A 17,069-nucleotide genomic window follows, 5' to 3' on the forward strand; every position below is an offset into this window, starting at 1 on the left:
GTTCAGTAGAGACCCTGGGTTTGGTTATGCTTGGTTGTTGTCTGGAGTAACCTTGGAATTCCTTGCAGTGTTACATTCATAATTGCTTGTCAGCAAATCTTGACAAAAGGCAAATTACTCAATTTTTCCGCATTTCCTCTAGAATTAGAAACCCCCTCAACATCATAATCAGAAGTCTCGGTATGAGCACTCAGTCACCATTTTAAAGAACTTGTATATAAGTGCTTATTATAAAATATTCTATTAAAAACATGTTTCAGGCACTTACTAAAATACTACAAAATAGTGAAAAAGTACTACAGTATACCCCACTTTCTAATACCATTTTTGTGTTGATAATATCAAAAAGTCTAGTGAATTTGCAAACATAATTTTTTTTTTTTGGGGGGGCTTTTATGAAGAAGGCAGGTAGCTAATGAATTAAGGAATGCCTTACCTTAATAGCTTGTTCCTGTTGTAACATCATCAGTCTCCAGAGCAGGCAATCATTACCTCAAATGGTTTATAATCTGTAAAAATAAGGATGTTTTCCTGTGATGCTTTTTTTCCCCTTCCCAAGTTCCCATTTTGCTTCTATATCTTAGCTTTTGGGGAATGGTTTTCATCTGGGGGAAGAAAGGCAGAAGAGGAGTGCTTCCTGGGCTAGCGATGGGGGAAGCAGATGAGAAAAGTAAGATCAAGCACAGTAGGGCTGGTAGTTTAAGGAAGGAGTCAGATGCCTGGTGTTTGCCTACTGCTGGCAGGCCAGAGTGCAAAGCAGGACTTCTTTGAGGTTTGTTTTCTCTTTTTTCCCCCATGTTTCATACTTCTCTTTTTATGTCTCTATAACAGAAGTTGTTGGTCCATGACAGGTGTCAACCTCAAGTTTCTTGATTAATAGCAGAGGTGCGAGAACAAGAGGACAGGATAGCTTCTAGAAGAAACCTGAGATGGTATTTGTACATCATCCACAGGAACAGGTGCTCTTTGGCAGGAAACCCTTACACCGTTCAACCCCTACAAACTCTTCTCCTGCAAGATTATTTTCTAGGAGCTGCTTTTTTTTTTACAGAAAGTCTTTCTGTAGTGGGTACTTTAGGAAGCCAAATAGCTGCAGTATTGAATTGAACATAGCGCTTTATTGGCTCCTGTTCTGGTATCCTCTCTTCTAGGTAGTAAGTAATCTGTTCCCTTTGCAGAAATCAGAAAACAAAGATGGCACTATCTTTATGGGAATTTTTCCTGTGTGTTAGAAGGAATTCTTGAAGAAAAACAGCTGATTAATTAACAATGATAAATATAAACTGTCGTAAGAGGAAGTAGATGACCCTGTCTTAATTGTTATCAGGTAGGCATAGTGATCTGTGCTTAGCACCTTTAATCTCTGCCACAAGCTTTTGGAATGTGATGCAGATGTTGAAGAGTGGAGAACAAGAAGCTGTTTCCTCATTCCCCACGATAGCTTTTCAGATTTTGAGGGCTAGTGTTTTTTTTTTGTTTATAGTTTATATGCTATATTATGTATAATATAAAACAAAAATGTTTAAATATGAACCAATATGTGTTAAATATATGCATTGCATAAATTCAGAGTACTTGTATTTATTTTAAAAATATATATAAATATTATTAGTACTACTATAGTAAAATGCTACATACTAGAGTGTTTTAGGCTGTGGAGATTTCATTTTCCTCAATGCTATTAACTGAATTATTTTTGTATAGATAAAGTAGATTTTCAAGTTGAGCCTTATAGTTGGGGATTTTGCATATGTTTGTTTTCCTTACCTTCATTTTGAAATAGTGGGTGGGTTTTCAATTAAACTGTTGAAATTATAGGCCAGTAGTTTGCAGGTGCAGCAGTTACTAAGAATTTTTTAGCATGTCCACAGAAGACTGTTTTTCCAAATAAGAAGTAAAATTGGCCAACTACTAAACTGATTCTAAGAACCAAAGCTTTAAATCTACTAGATTAAACTTCCTTGGGGACTCTTGAGTTGTAAAGATAAGTGCTTTTCAAGTCAGAACATCTGTTTATACCCAGACTGACTATAGATAATTGTACAGCTGGTAGACTAGAAACTGTGGTGTATGTTTTATAGACACACTTGTCAATTCAACAAGTCTTTTTACTCTCTAAGGACAGTAGCAGAGTTAATATACTGCTGCAGGACCTCTGTAGCTTAGAGGCAGTGAAATCAAACCACATCAGTAATCTTATACTAGGTTTCCTTGCTTTCTCTTATACTTAGCTTCATTTCAAAATAACTTTATAAAGTTAGGTAGGTTGAAACATTTCTAGTTGTGTGTATAAACCAGTATTTCTGTTGCAGTCATACAAATTTTTGTGTAATTCAAACAAGTAGAATAAATTCATAAAATTTGAACTAAAATAGAATGAGTTTCCTGTGCACCTTTAGTATGGGTTTAAAAAATGGCATTATTACATGTCTTTCTATATATGGCATATAATTTAGTTGGAACGTGTTAGTTTTAAAATACTCAGTATGTTTAAATGTTAGGCTCAAAACACCAATGAGAGAGACTGCAATGGTCCACTGAGATATTTCTTCTGAAATCAGTTTCTTCCATCCAATTTGTTCTCTTCATGTCATTGGCTACTCTACATCAATAAATTTTCTTTTGCAACAGAACCCTTCCAATTTTTACCCAGATTTTTTTGGACCATTTTCTCTGAATGTAAGGAATAGGATAGGAATAGGAAATAACATCCTTAAATGTATATTAATTGCTTTTCCATGAGAAATTGTTGAGGTGATTTTTTTTTTTTTTTTAAAGTTATCTTAATATGATTAGAAATTGGTTAATACCAAAAAGTGTGGAAATTCAGCAGGAGTGCAACCACTGCTAAGGCATGGGTCTCTGAGCCTGCTGGTTGTAGCTGAATATACTTGCTGCATTAAGTGCTTGTGACATTCTGTGCCAAGAGTTCAACTATTGAGTTTCATACAGTTCTGAGTGATTCATCGGGATTATTAGGATTCTCCTGGGATAGCTTCACCATACTGATTGCCTCTGACAGATCAGTTTGCTTAGATTAAAAAGCAATTGTTGCTGTCTAGTCAAATTTATAATCTCTGATAAAAGGAAACTGCACCCTAGTGCTGTCCAGTATATAAAACCACCTTGGTCTACAAGTTACGTGAATACTTAAAGAGAATACTAGTTTATATGCACCTGGACAAAGATTTCACAGGTATTTAATACATAGTTTGTCTATGCTAATAAATTTTATTCTGAACAATTTAGGTGAGTCTATCAGCATTATTTTAGATTCATTTTTCTAATTGCTATCTTTGTGGAAATAGTGATGCACCTGTTGATTTGTATTTGGATGTTTGTGGATGCTGCGGCAGTATGGCTTTTAGGTATATGTCACCTGGAAGATGGAATTGGGAATCTAAATTCCATAATAAATTAAGTGGGGGCAGGTGCCCCAGAAACAACTACCACACTTTACCCCTGATTTATGGCACATATTAGTGATGCTTTTGGTGTAAGACATAAGCGAGAGTAAAGAGAAAGTAAATGGTAGAAGCATACTTATGAAATTGAGGAGTATCTTCAGAGAAGAGGTGAGTAGTGTCCTGAATGTAAATGTGGAATAACAGGTGTGTTTTCAACAACAGATATGTCATTCATCTGGCAGGTGGGAAAAGTGCCCAGGCCTCCTCAAGATGTCATCCATTTTTCATCCCCACCTTGTCTGAAGGCTGCTGTCTGCTGTCTCAGAGACTGGGAAGACTGGCTGGCCTTGGCAGGCCTAGAGGAGGGCTGGTGGAGATGGTGAATTTTCTTTTTCACATTTGATGCTAGTTCAGAATGAGTCTTTTGCTAATTCATCATTTTGATGCTTTTTTCACCTCCCTATGCCTTATTGTAGATTTTCTTGTTAGTATTTGCTAAAGCAAGTTAAGCTTCTGCTGAAAGGGCACCCACCATTTCAGATCGTGTATGAGAAGGAGCTCCATTCTGTGCAGGCAAGATGCTCTCCATTAAGCACAATGGCATGCATAATTGCTGAAAGTTATCTCTAATGTAAGAAAACTCCAAATGTAAACTTTGTGGGCAGGACACATGGGGGTTAATCATCGTATCTGTGCTTTTGGTCCTTAGTGCATTGGCATAATTTTGAAGTGCATCTTAATTATGTTGCGTGTTTGTCCTGGAAATAGTCTGTGTGTGTACCTAAAAAAGTTCTGAATTTACCTCGGATACTGCCTTTCTTGCTAATAAAGAGCTGTTCTGACTTGACTTGGATGTACTTCACACACAAAGCTTGTAAATCCAGTTGGATGAAATTCAAGTAGATGCCGCTTTCTTTAGGTTTGGGGTTCTTGTGGAAGTGTTTTCATTTTAGTGTATTTAGAATCTCCATCTCCAGTCTTGACTGGATTGTGGCAATTTAATAACTGTCTTAGAAAGACCAGGCAAACATAATCACAGTCTTTGCTATTCATTACAGTTTGTTTCTGTGTATTTGGTGATTTCCTGTGTCTTCGCTAATAGCGTTACCAGAGAATGGACTAAAATAATGGAAATGTATGAGTGAGTGTGATAACCATTAATGTAAAGCCATGCTTTCTACAAGTTGTATTAATATTTTGATTAAAACTGTTCTCTAGACCAGCTACATGTTAATTACAGCTCATAGCTCTGTGTACTTTATTTGAGTGTGTGTGTAAAAGCCCGAAGAAAGTCTTTTCTGTATTCACAGAAAGCCCCTCCTTCTCCCCTGGCCGCATCTTGCACTGCTGGGCTATATAGGCTTTGCTTCTGCATCTGTCTAGCTCTAGTACCAAGCTTTTCTGTTACTCAGTCTTGACTGGTTTGATGTGAGTTCACCAGGGGCTTTTGGTCTGTCTGGTGTCTTTGTGTTTAACAGCCAGCAAAGTTCAGTGGACACACAGATTACACAGAGGCTTCTGAGGCTCACGTTTGATGCCTACCTCTGCTGCTGACCTCCTTTGTAACCTTAGTAAAACACTCAGTGTCTCTCTACGTAGGCCCATGCTATTATAGTTAGACTGTAAACTTCTGAGGGAAGGAGACATGCTTTGTGTACTGTTGTGATGCCTCACAGAACAAATGAGTTTGGTAGGGACATCTGAAAGTATCCAGATTTAATGTCTGTATTTTTATCCAGGGTTTAATTCTGGTGACCATTACTTCAAGACAGACCAGGAGTCTACTTGCTCTTCTGTCTTGCCATCCTGCTGAGCTCTTCTGCAAGCTAAAGCAAACCAGAGTGGATGGCTGCCGTAAACATGCAGTTAGGGAACCTTTGTATCTTGAAAATGCTGTTCAGTGCTCACTCGTCACAGATTTTGAAAATGGTGATAAAGTTATACAGGAGCCAAGCACACAATTAAACAGCCAGTGTCCAAGGTTTGCTTCTGCTTCAAGTGTCTTGTCCTCCCCTGTGATCTTGACTACATGCTTGGTAACGTGTGGGGCAACAGGTTCATTCCTGTGATCTGTCTGGAAAGCAGTCATATTCAGGAAGTAGTGAACTGGTGGGGATGCTTTGTAGGAGTGTTACTCAGGTGCTTTAACTTGCACTCATAACATCATCTCCTCAAGAGCCTTCATTGTTTTGTTGCTGGAGGCTTTTATGTCCAGAAACTGGTGGCCTGAATGGAGAGGTTTTATAAAGGTGGGAAATCCACATTTTTTAATACTACTTCCTTAACTTTCAGGTAAGTTTCTAGCTGTTGCTTTCCAACTTCTGAAAAAGCTGGAAAGTTTCTTTTAAGCAGTAGAGTGTATCTTATGGGAAATCTTACTTTCTCCTAGCAGCAGAAATGAAATCCATTTTCAGAGGCCTTGATGTCAGTGTCATGCTCCTCTTGTTTGGGTCTCTTTCTGTATCCATTCAACACCACCTGACAACTTCCATACCAGGACTAGCCAGCTGAAGTTGAACCCACAGTTGAACTTGTATCTATACTACACTTTTTCTATATGTACACGCTCTCACTAGTGTAATCTGTACTTAAGAATGTCTGCATTTTTGTCTTTATTACGTAGATACTCAGACACTCAATCTATTATGTACCTTCAATATATGTAAAGCCTAATACCTGTATTTTAACAGGTTTTGTCTAACTCAAACCCCTGAGCAGTTTTTCTCCAGTACTGCATTGGCATCTTGCATTAAAGCCTACTGTAAGTGCGATTGGTGTAGGTACCTGCCTCCTTCTTCTGCAAAAGTTTTCCTGCAGGGGGAAAGTGAGTTGGGTGTTGGCGCTTACTACAAAGTGGAAAGCAGTTTCTGGACAGTGTAAAGATAAGTCAATGTTGTTCTGTTTTGCTCTGTGCTTTATATTTTTTTAAGATACAAACAGTTGCATACAAGGTAAAACTCCAAGCCTGTATTTGAAGCAGGCAGCACTTAAATGAGAGGAAAAAAGAAAAAGTCGGGGAGCAAGGATGGAGAGTTTCTTGGTTTTCCAGAAATGTGTCAGTCTCTTCATCCAGGGTGCTGTTCTGCAGCTCTATAGAGATGCTGTTTGTTTTGGTTTTATTTTAACATACCTTATTTTCCTATGACTGTGTTAGATCTTTACATTTCATTCCATCCTTGTCTTCAGACAAATCAAACTTCACAGCATCAGGAAGGCTTCAAAGCATGTCTTGATGAAGGCAAGGATAGAAAGCAGTAAACCAGCAAAGAATCTGCAAGGTCTGAAGGCTTCTAGTTTTGAAGGTGACATACAAGTAGTGATATATGGCAACCATCAACTCCAACCAGTCCTAAAAAAGGAATGTGAAGTATAAATCTATCTAACATATTTCCATTACTTTTGCTGCCTTAGGATAATATCTACTCTGATCCTGGACAATAAAGCTGTGCTAGTTCAGTATGTCTGAAGCTGCTTAAGCAAAGGAACTTTATTTGAGATTTTTGACATTTGTATTTCCCTGGGTGTAACACATGGATTGGCATCATCAGAAGAAAGATTAAAGTCAGGAAATACAGGAGCCATGCATGTAGGTGGTATAACCTCTCTATCTCTGATGACAGCACAGGAAATTCAGATTATGATCTTGGAGTACCGGATCTCAAAGTGTGCAGGGCTATTTGTGTGGCACCCACTTTTGCTGACACTTGTGTTTTCTTTTTGACTGCAGGAGAGTTAACACTTTGGTGGCAGCCTGCTTTGCAAGTGAGATCATCTTGCGAGCCATACAGTTAATTATTATAAAACATTATTACTTCAGGGCCTTAAGCTGGGGTTTTGGCATATAAAGTTACATCAGAAGGTAAACATCTGGTTTTGTTCTGCTGCAAGCTTCATGCAAAGAGTTGAATCAGTATCATCAAGCAATGGGAATGCATTAAGTACAATTACGTTGAAATATTTGTTGTTGCATTTCCCTTCCCAGTGGTAGAATGCTTTGATTTCTATCTTTGCAGGATACCAAGCTTTAAATCTGTCAAAGGCCAAACTAAATGTTGGCCATCCTGTTCATCAGGCTTGTGTAACTTCATAGGTAAAGAGACGTCTCTATTCAGAAGCTTTTGCTGACCTTCCAAAGGTGCGTGGCTTTTAACTTCTGGGAAAAGGCACAATTTGTATCAACAGCTTGTTTAACAAAATGGTCTCTTGCTTTTAAATTGGTATAAGAAGTCACTGGAATGGGAGGATCATACACTATTCCTCTAATGAGCAGTGTGATAATTAATCTAATTCCTCTTTCCTCTAATAAATTTAGCATTTGTATGTTAGCCTTTTTTTAATACACTGCTGTCTATGGAAGGTGTGGGCTTGACCTTTGAATAACTTGCTTTGTCATTTCTTTCTGTTTTTCATGAATTTCTTTTTAGTCCCAGACTGCTACATTTACATTCTGGGCAGACTTACCTAAATCTTTAGTGAATTCAGGCAATACAAATGAGGACCCTTATCTTGAAGGAGCCTTTTACTCCCTTTAGATTCTCTTTCTCCATGTAGAAGAGCACCTTGAAACATGGTAGGGGTTTGGAACTAGGTGATCTTAAAGTTCTTTCCAAACCTAGCTATGATTCTATGAGAGTTAATATCTGCCCTACACTACATGTTTTTACACGTACTCTTGAGGAGCTGTTAAAGTCCTGAATTTTGGAGGAGCATGTGCTTCTGCTGATGTTGTTCTAAGACTGTATTTCCTCCTTTTTGCTGGGTCTTGGTTATGGTAGGAAAGGACCCTGATTAGCAGTCTCTGAGAAAACAGCAGTATCTTGGGAAAACATTTCTTCTGGTACCTAGGGCAAACTGGGGAAGAAGATTCTGTGGAGATGTGGTGTGCAAAGGCTGCCCAATGAGCCAGTAACGCACCAGCTATTTGCTTTGGAGCCAGGGCTGCAAATGCCTCTCAAATGTGGTCAATAAAACAGCTTTCCTTGAAAGAGGATAAAATTAATGTTCTGAGGGAGTAGCCCAATGAAAGGCACATGAAAACTGCTGAGACCCCTTTGGATGCATTGCCAGGAGCAGGCTCCTTTCATTACTAATGGTTTGCAGAAACTGCAGGACAGCTGCTGCAATGCTACCATGAGGCTTGCCAGCAGTTGGATGCATTCCCCTTTCCTCCCCAGCCTTGGTGGCTGCAGCCTCCCTTCTCTCTTTCTTTGTTGCTCTTTCTTTTCTTTCTCCAGCCCATTTTTCTATTGAATGGGAGAAAGATCCTTTGTCATGAAGAAAGCAAGCCAAAAATCAAGAGCTCTGTTTTGTGGAAACACTTAAGTTGTATTTTTGTTCTACATCAAATCTTATTTAGTTCCTGCCAAGAAAAGTAGCCAGGAATCTGAGAGATGTTCTTCACCATAGCTGCCTCAGCTTGCTGTTGTTGGTTGTTTTGTGTGTGTATGAGGCTGCTATACCTGGAAATATGTCATGCACGTGTCCATATAAGCCTTGGGAAAGGTTTATAATAAATTTTCCTTACATATGAAACTTTCAGAACTATTTCATGTTTTCTTTATCAACACTAATTATGAGGATAGATATTTTAAAATTTGGGACATATTAAAAAAGTGCAGTGAAAGTGCCAGAGGGCACTCTGAGACCATTGTCATGGAAGTGAGAATAGGAATGTTCAAAGCAAGTCAGTTCTGAACAGTTAACGAAGGTCAGCTAAAAATTAACCTTGAGGCAGCAGCTGCTTATGCCTCTTTCTCCATTCTTGCTCTACTCTTGGTTGTATTCAATCATTACACCATGTTTCCCAGCTGAACTTAAAAGGTAACAGCACCCCTCCCACCTCAGAGCCTCTCCCAGAATAAAAGCTTTGTGGTAAGGGTTCTGACTTTCACCTTGTGAGGGAAGTCCAATTACTCTGTGTGTGGGGGGGAAATCTATAGGAAACACAGGGTTTAAGTTTTTTAAATGTAAATTGCATCTGAGTGAAAGTGAATCTTAGTCATTCAAAGCCTGATAAATTGATTCCTTATTTTTGCATCCCCTGAATTTGGGTTTGGCTACAAAGCTGATGTGGATTGAGTGCTGGTGCCCACGCATGCGGCTTTGGGTGCTCTGCCTAATGCAAATCCAAATATATTGATAGATAAGAGTTTTCTGCGTTTACTGCTGTGTAACCATGCAGGTGGTACCTCTGATCTAAGCTCCTGACCAGTTGCACTCAGTGAGATGATGATGGTCAGCAGTAAGTAAGATTCAGAGAAGTCTGTGGGACAAGTTTATCTAAACTTTAATGAGACTGCAGTATTGTTCTTGAAAAGCAATGGCCATAAAATGTGTCAATGCTGCAGTAGATTCCGCTGCCTCCTACCCCTCTCTACCCTGCAGCTCTGTTGTTGGCCATAAAATTTTTTTGTCACCTGTGGTTATTAATTTTAACTTTAGCATAGTAAATTTGATGCAGAGACATTCACTTAGTGTAAATTTGTCTCACATGAAACAAAGGGGCACTAACTTCGCGCACTTGTGTGTGAAGAGTATTTGTTTCCATTAAAAATGGTAGAGGCTGCAGGTTAGGACATCTTAAGAGTAAGTATATACACAAAGACTCAGTAAGTGTTTTGTTAGTGCCTGGAGATTATCTGACTATAAAGGCTTTTTTAAAAAAAACAATTGCTATAAAAAAGTAAATAAAAAATTTAACTATCGGTTGTCTCTCACTTTCATTTAAAATCTTGCATTTAATTTCTTCTTTCTAGGTAACCAAGTTTTATTATTTTGTTCTAATGACTGAGTGTGGAACAAAGTAACTTTATAGCTTTTATTTATTCAAATGCCTTGTCAACAACATAGGCTTCACACTTCCTATTAGACATTTGGAAAATATTTCTTGCTACACTGAAAGAGAGCAAAATTCAATTTAAAAATATAATTTCCTTCTAAGACACTTGATAACATGAGAGAGATTAATGGAGCCTTATGACAGAAACTTGATTTAAAGCAGGAGACCAATACTGCTTTATCAGCCCATACCTCGAGTGAATTAGCTCAAGAAATCTGTTTGAAGTTTGAGTTGTCTGTTAGAAAAAGGTCTCTGAACATTTATTTGATCATTGCTGAGTACTAGCTATAGGCTTGTCTGTCTGACAACACAGGAACAAACCTCATGCCAGCCTTGCTTACTTTACACTAGCATGTTTTTTCTTATTCCTTGTTACCTGCAGGAAGATGGAATGCTTTGGAGGTCAGCTATGGCTCAGGGGGATTATTTCTAATAAATCAAGCTAAAATTTACAAACAGATTTACACTGACATTCTGATTTTATTGATATTGAGGACAAAAAAATGCTCAAGCAGTGCTTTCAATTGGAAAAGTTCTATCCCAATGCCTACTGTAAATCATATTTTTATCAGCTAAAGAAGTCTCTTGTTTTCTTTCCTCAGTATAGAAGTGTTTATCTTTGGAGCACATTAGAGCTGTTCAGAAGTTGGACCTGACAGGTTGATAGATCTACAGATGTACACAACTAACAGGAAACTGGGAGCTAGTGCACTGGGGCCACAGCAGATCCTTGGGCCATGTTGGCATTCCAGCTCTGCTTCTGATATGAATTACATCAGCATCAAATAAGAAAAAAGAAGTCTCTGTGGAGATCCATCCACTTATGTCATTTGTCAGATGTGCTCTCCATCTGAAGATACAGCCACCAAATTAACTGGTAGTTCCTAGGATCCTGTATGCTTTATTCAGTGTAAAGAAGAAATCGCACCATATGCATGCATAAATATATGTATGTGTCTGCATACACAATACATTTGTGTACACACAAATGCTTTTTCCTCCAGTGACTTTCAATTGTCTTGGGAAAATGTCTGAAGCAACTGTAGTTGTAAGTTCAGCTAGTCTAAATTGAAGTCTGCATGATTTCATAGCTTCTAGGTTTTTACTTATAGAATTACAGCATCCAGAGTTTTATTTCTATCTCTCTTTTAAACATTTTTGCTATGCTGTATATGCAGATGAGTCTGCGGAGTCGACCTTTTAGCACATATATTGGATGATTTTGAAAATGAGACGTTGTTATTCTATGCTTGTATTTGTTGCCTGCAGTATGGTAATATGAAAAGGTACATTCTCAAATGCTGCACTGCAGAGGTAAACACAAATAGCGACATTTTGTATGCACTATGTATGCAATGACAAGTGCTTAAAGAGTACCTTCACTGGGTATCTCAATGAGCATCCTGGTTATTAGTACAGATGAAAATTAATGGTGAAGGGCCTGGTAAGACATGTAAATTTTGCTGATGTGAATATCTGCATTTCATAAAACCAGAAGATTGCATCTGCAGTGTGCAGACAGCAGCGTGCATTTGCAGACAGAAGATTGGTATTTACCTGCAAACAATTTAAAGCCTATTTGTGAGAGTCAAACAGGACATGGGAGTTATTCTAGGGAAGAGGGAAGGAAAAAGACATTTCTGCTTCTAGGTTTCTCTGGCTGGAGTGGTTGGGCTTTGCTCCATGTCTGCAGTGTGGGCATGAATTTCTGCTTATCCCAGTGGTGGGGTACCAGACCAATATTAAAGTCTGCAGCTTGTGGGGTCAGGACCGCAAGCTGTTTAAAAGAGTCTGACTCGGGTAGCAAAAGAAGAAAGCTAAAAAAGGATTGCTGCATGCAAGCAATGATCAAAGACCTGAACAAAAAAGGACAATGACCTGAGAAAATGTTGTCCTTGTTTGTTCTCACTTTAGGATTTCTGCAAACATTCTGCTACACTTCAGCATGGGCTTGGACTACCTTCATAAGTCCAGTTGAAGAAGGTCCCAGTTTCTGAAGCATTCTAAGGAGCAGGTGACAGCTATGTCCATCTTGACAGGGTTGCCACATCTATTCCTCTTGATGAGTTCATACCCAGCCAGGCTCACCCAATATAAAGGGCAAACAGAAAAAGCTCTCTTGCTTTGGGAAAGCTACTGTCAGTGATGATGTTATGTTGTGAAATGCTGTGATTTCCTTTGTGCTCGGTTCTTAGGGACTCTCCTTCCCCTGTGTGCCATCAAGGAGACCAGTAGCCATCTGGTCCAAATGCTTGTAAAGTTCATTGCTGTAATAAATGTCATTCAACAGGAATATTAGCAGACTGTTGCCCTACTGCGTTACTAGTATATTCACATTAGTATGCCTAAAACTGTCTGAATTTATTAATGCAAGTAAAAGGAAAATTAATCTTTTTCTGGCAGAAAGCACCTTAGCAGCAACACTGACTATGGTGCTGCTGGGGACACCTCTGCCTTTCTATGATACTCTCTGAATATTTTGTTTGCTGTGTAGGCAAAACCAAGAAACTGCATGCTTCATGCTGGTTTCAGTCTTAATATTCAGGTCTATAACTACGTTCTCATCCAATATTTTGTGTAAGAAACCACAAGATGTTTTTTTAGGAACTAATTATTTCTGACCTATGAAAATACATTTTCCAGAAAGTCTGCCAGTAAAGAGAATTGAAGTGCTGGAGACCCCACCTTTTTCTTTACAAATGAGATTTGGTAGTCAACTGCCACACTATTTTAAAATCTTATAACTTGCATACAAATGGAATCTATTTAACTTCCACTGCTATTGCAGCTTGACTTTTTCTATTCCATTCAATTAAATATTTCTCCTGCAAGGTGTTCATTCCATGTCCATGGCACTTGGACACCATGGCCAAAATTTTTCTTGCCTCTAATTAATTCTCAACACTTAAATCGTTTGAACTCTGTGCTTGGTATTGGGGAATACTCGTCACTACTGGAGAAGAATATCAGTGCCCAAGAATACCAAATTTTACATCCATTCTCTCTTCCTATCTGTCCTACAACAGTCCCTTCAGACCTTATTTCACCCTGTCTAGTTTATCCGTTTTTTTCTTTTTTTTTTTTTGCTTTACTTTTAGACAACGGACATAGGAGTTATAGCAAGTGTTTGGCTATTGACTTTATAAAATCCGTATGTATGCAAAAAGACAGCATTTAACTTGTTATTCCAGTTTTTAGATAGCCATGAACTGTGATAGCATCGATATGTATATAGATAAAGAGAACTTCTGATGAAAAATGTTACAGAAGGAGAGTTTGTTTGCTTATTTTCTATAAAGGCAGACTCTCAATCGATCAAATGTTTATGTAGGTATACATGCTGCACAGGAAACAAATGGAAAGAATTTGAAGTCTGCATGCAGTTGCAGATTTATGATATCAGTGGGATTACAGAAATGCATTGGAGTAGTTTGCATGACTGAAGTGGACCTGGATCTAGTGAAGAGCAACAAGAAGGGCTTCTACAAATACACTGGCAACAGAAGAAAGTCTGGAAACTGTAAAACTATGGCTCAGCAGAGCATGGGCCCTAGGGACAAAGGACATGGAAAAGACTGAGATATTCAATACTTTTTTTGCTCCAGTTTTTACTTTACAGGTTTGCTTTGGGGCCTCTCATGTCTCTGAGTCCAGTGGTGGAGACTGGGAGAGTGATGCTTGACTGACTGGAAAGCTGGATCGAATTAAGAAGTGCTTAAGTCAACAGGACATATACAAAACCGTGGAACTATATGGGCTGCGTCTGAGGGTGGATTGGTGTGAGTGCAAGACCTCTATCATCTTGGAAAGGTCATGGCAGTTGGTGGAGAGAAAAAAAATGGCCAATGTTATGGTCATTCTCAAGAAGAGCAAGGAGAAGTACCCACGGAACTATTGGCCTATCAGCTTAATTTCAGTTCTCAAGAAGAGCAAGGAGAAGTACCCACGGAACTATTGGCCTATCAGCTTAATTTCAGTCCCCAAGAAGATCATGGAGCCTGTCTTCCTGGAGGCCATGTCCAATCACATGAAGGATGGGAAGGTGATTGGGAGCAGCCAGCTTGGATGTATCAGATTGTGCCTGACCAGTCTGACTGCCTTCTGTGGGGAGCAGATGAAGGGAGTGCAACGCGTGATGGTTAAACTTCAATGCTATTCTCTGAGCTGCATAGGGAAAGAATGAACAACAGCAGAGACTAACTGCAACGAAGGAAATTCCAAGTAGCTATTAGGAATGTTTTTCCACCAAGAGGGTGGTCAAACACTGCAGCAGGCTGCCCAGTGAGGTTTTGGTGCCTCTGCTCTTGGAGGCATTCAGAGCTAAACTGGACGTGGTCATGAGCCACCTGATCTAGTGGACCAATTTAGAAAAGGAGGTTAAATGACTTGACCTTTTGAGGTCCTTTCCATACCTGGTATTTGAGAAAGATGGTCTTAACTCCCAGGCTTACCTAACTGACAGTAACACCTCCAATGTCCGTCTCCCACTTTTCAAGTGACTCTTCTAATTGATGGGTTGAAATAGTGACATTTTCTTAGTAAGAAACACCGGAAAGACCTTGCTTTGTTTTCATACTCGCAAGTTTTGGAGGAGGTGGAAATGACACTTCTTGGGAGTTATCTTTTCCTATGCCCTGTTTCATCTGTCCTGAACAGATAAAACAGATTAAAAAAAAAAAAAAAATAAAATCATTACATAATTTATTCTTTGCTAACAACATATCTTTGTTCACTAGTGGAAGCCAGTACTTTTTTTTGGGAAATTTTCTTTTGCAGCCTTTCATTTCAGAGATTTTTGACACTAACCAGAAAGGCAATTTTCATACACAGAGAACAACAAACAAATAGGACTTGCTTTGAGATTAAGGAGTCTGATTTTGCTATTCATGTTGTAAACTGCATGAAAGTACATCTGATAAAAAGAAACAATCTTCAAGGTTAAATGTCATAAGATGGCATCATTTTGTGTAAGCCATTCTGCTTTCATTTGCCTCGGAGAATAGATTTTCAATAAGAGGTCTAATTCTGCTGGTTCCTGCAGTCGTGCTGACACCTACCTGTGGTCATTTGCCAACAAATTCTGCTTTTCCTCTCAGCCAGCTGACAATGTATTTCAGTTGGAGGAACAAGGTGTGGTAACAGCTGCCACCCTCTTCCCACCACGTTCCTCCTGCCCCAAAACAAGCCATCTTTCTGGCGAGAGCTGTCTTTTCTAGTGCAAAAGACTAAGATTCTTGAGCCAGGAGTGAGTGGGTGACTGCATTGCTGTGTCTGTCATGGTGTCAGGCAGGCAGCTGCTGTGCCTCCAGGTCTGGCAGCAGGCAAAACCACTAGTTTGTTGCTCCTCCTGCTGAAATACGGTTTGTTCCTTAAAGGTTAGAGAGATATGAAAAGCTCCAGGTTGCTGAAATTTTGCTTACCAAATGTGTAGCAGATGATCCTAGGTGTGTTTCTGCAGCCTCTCTCCCACTGTCAGCCTGGGATTTCAAAGGGGCGTGCAACACCTCCAGAAGAGAAGGGAAGAAAAGGGAAGAAAATCTGATTTCCTGGGCAACAGAATAGGCTTGCTTGACTAGGAATTGGAGATGCTGGACCCGATCACCCAACCAGTTGTCAGAGCCTTCATGCTGATCACAGCCATAAGATAAAAAAAGGGGCAAGTGGGTGGAAAAGCTTCAGAAGTAAGTAAAAGTGTTTCATAGTTCCAGATATTAACTGAAGTAATTGAGATAGTGATAAAGATTTTTTAATTCACTTTTAATTAATCTGAAAACTAAACGGCCAAGGTTGGTTTGGGTTTGTAATACATCCATTCAGCAGACAGTCCCCTTCAACAGGGGCTGCCTACACAAAGCTGAGTGCTTGAGGGATTCAGAGGCTTCTGAAATAGGATGCGTCAATACGGAGTTGTTCATTCAAATGGTGGTATTCAAAACTGGGTGTGAAGCTTTTAATTTTGAGGACAAAGTAATTTCCTGAAGGGTCATGAAGCTGATATGAACCTTCAGACAGAACGTTCAGGGATCAAAAATTTCTTCTTCCTATTGTAAAACGGTGGCTGTAGTTCAGCCCAAGTAGCAGGTTTATATGGGTCATATTTGAACTGTTCTTTTTGTCATTTTGTACTTACATCTCCAAGCTGTCTATAGCAGTAAGGAAGTTATTGCTAGAGAAATTGGAAACTGGTAGTTGATAAATAGTGCTACATCACACTGCAAAGAACAGTTGATGAATGTTACCATTGTATGTGAAGTGTTTCTTCCCCGCCTCTTTAATAGCAATGTTTTAAACTGCATTGTCCCACATAGGGGACTGCTAAGTAAACCAGAACTGACACATGATAAATGTAAAGCTGTGGTTACAGCTCCAGAAATCGATGAATTGCATGTTTCACATGTAAAAGGTCAGTCATGGTGTTTCTGCTTGCAGTGATAAATGTAACTCAACCTATGAGCAATAAAACATGAGTGTAACTTGGCTAATGCAAGTGCATGACTCCAAGAGGAAAGAACAATGTGAGAAGCTAAACTACTCTGCTTTGAAACCATCTGTAAAATAATTCCACAATTTGCAAGGAAAATGTAAAGGAAAGCCATGGTAGAGCATAAGTCAGTAACCCAGAGGACGTTTCTCCAATAAATGTGGTTCAGCACCTGTGAGTGTTGTCCATTTCAGACACACAAGCACCTAACAAAATGTCACTTTGAGAGATATTAAACCAGGAAAGATAATAATGCCAGCAATGAAGGCCATCGTTTACGGCACTATGAATGCAGAAATGGACCTCTAGGAACGACTCCCTACAGCTTCGCAAGTTAGAAAGC

This window comes from Pezoporus flaviventris, unplaced genomic scaffold (genome assembly GCF_033815535.1).
Source record: "Pezoporus flaviventris isolate CSIRO_AGI_PZ_B2104156 unplaced genomic scaffold, CSIRO_AGI_Pfla_v1 ptg000031l, whole genome shotgun sequence".
Taxonomy (NCBI): Eukaryota; Metazoa; Chordata; class Aves; order Psittaciformes; family Psittacidae; genus Pezoporus; species Pezoporus flaviventris.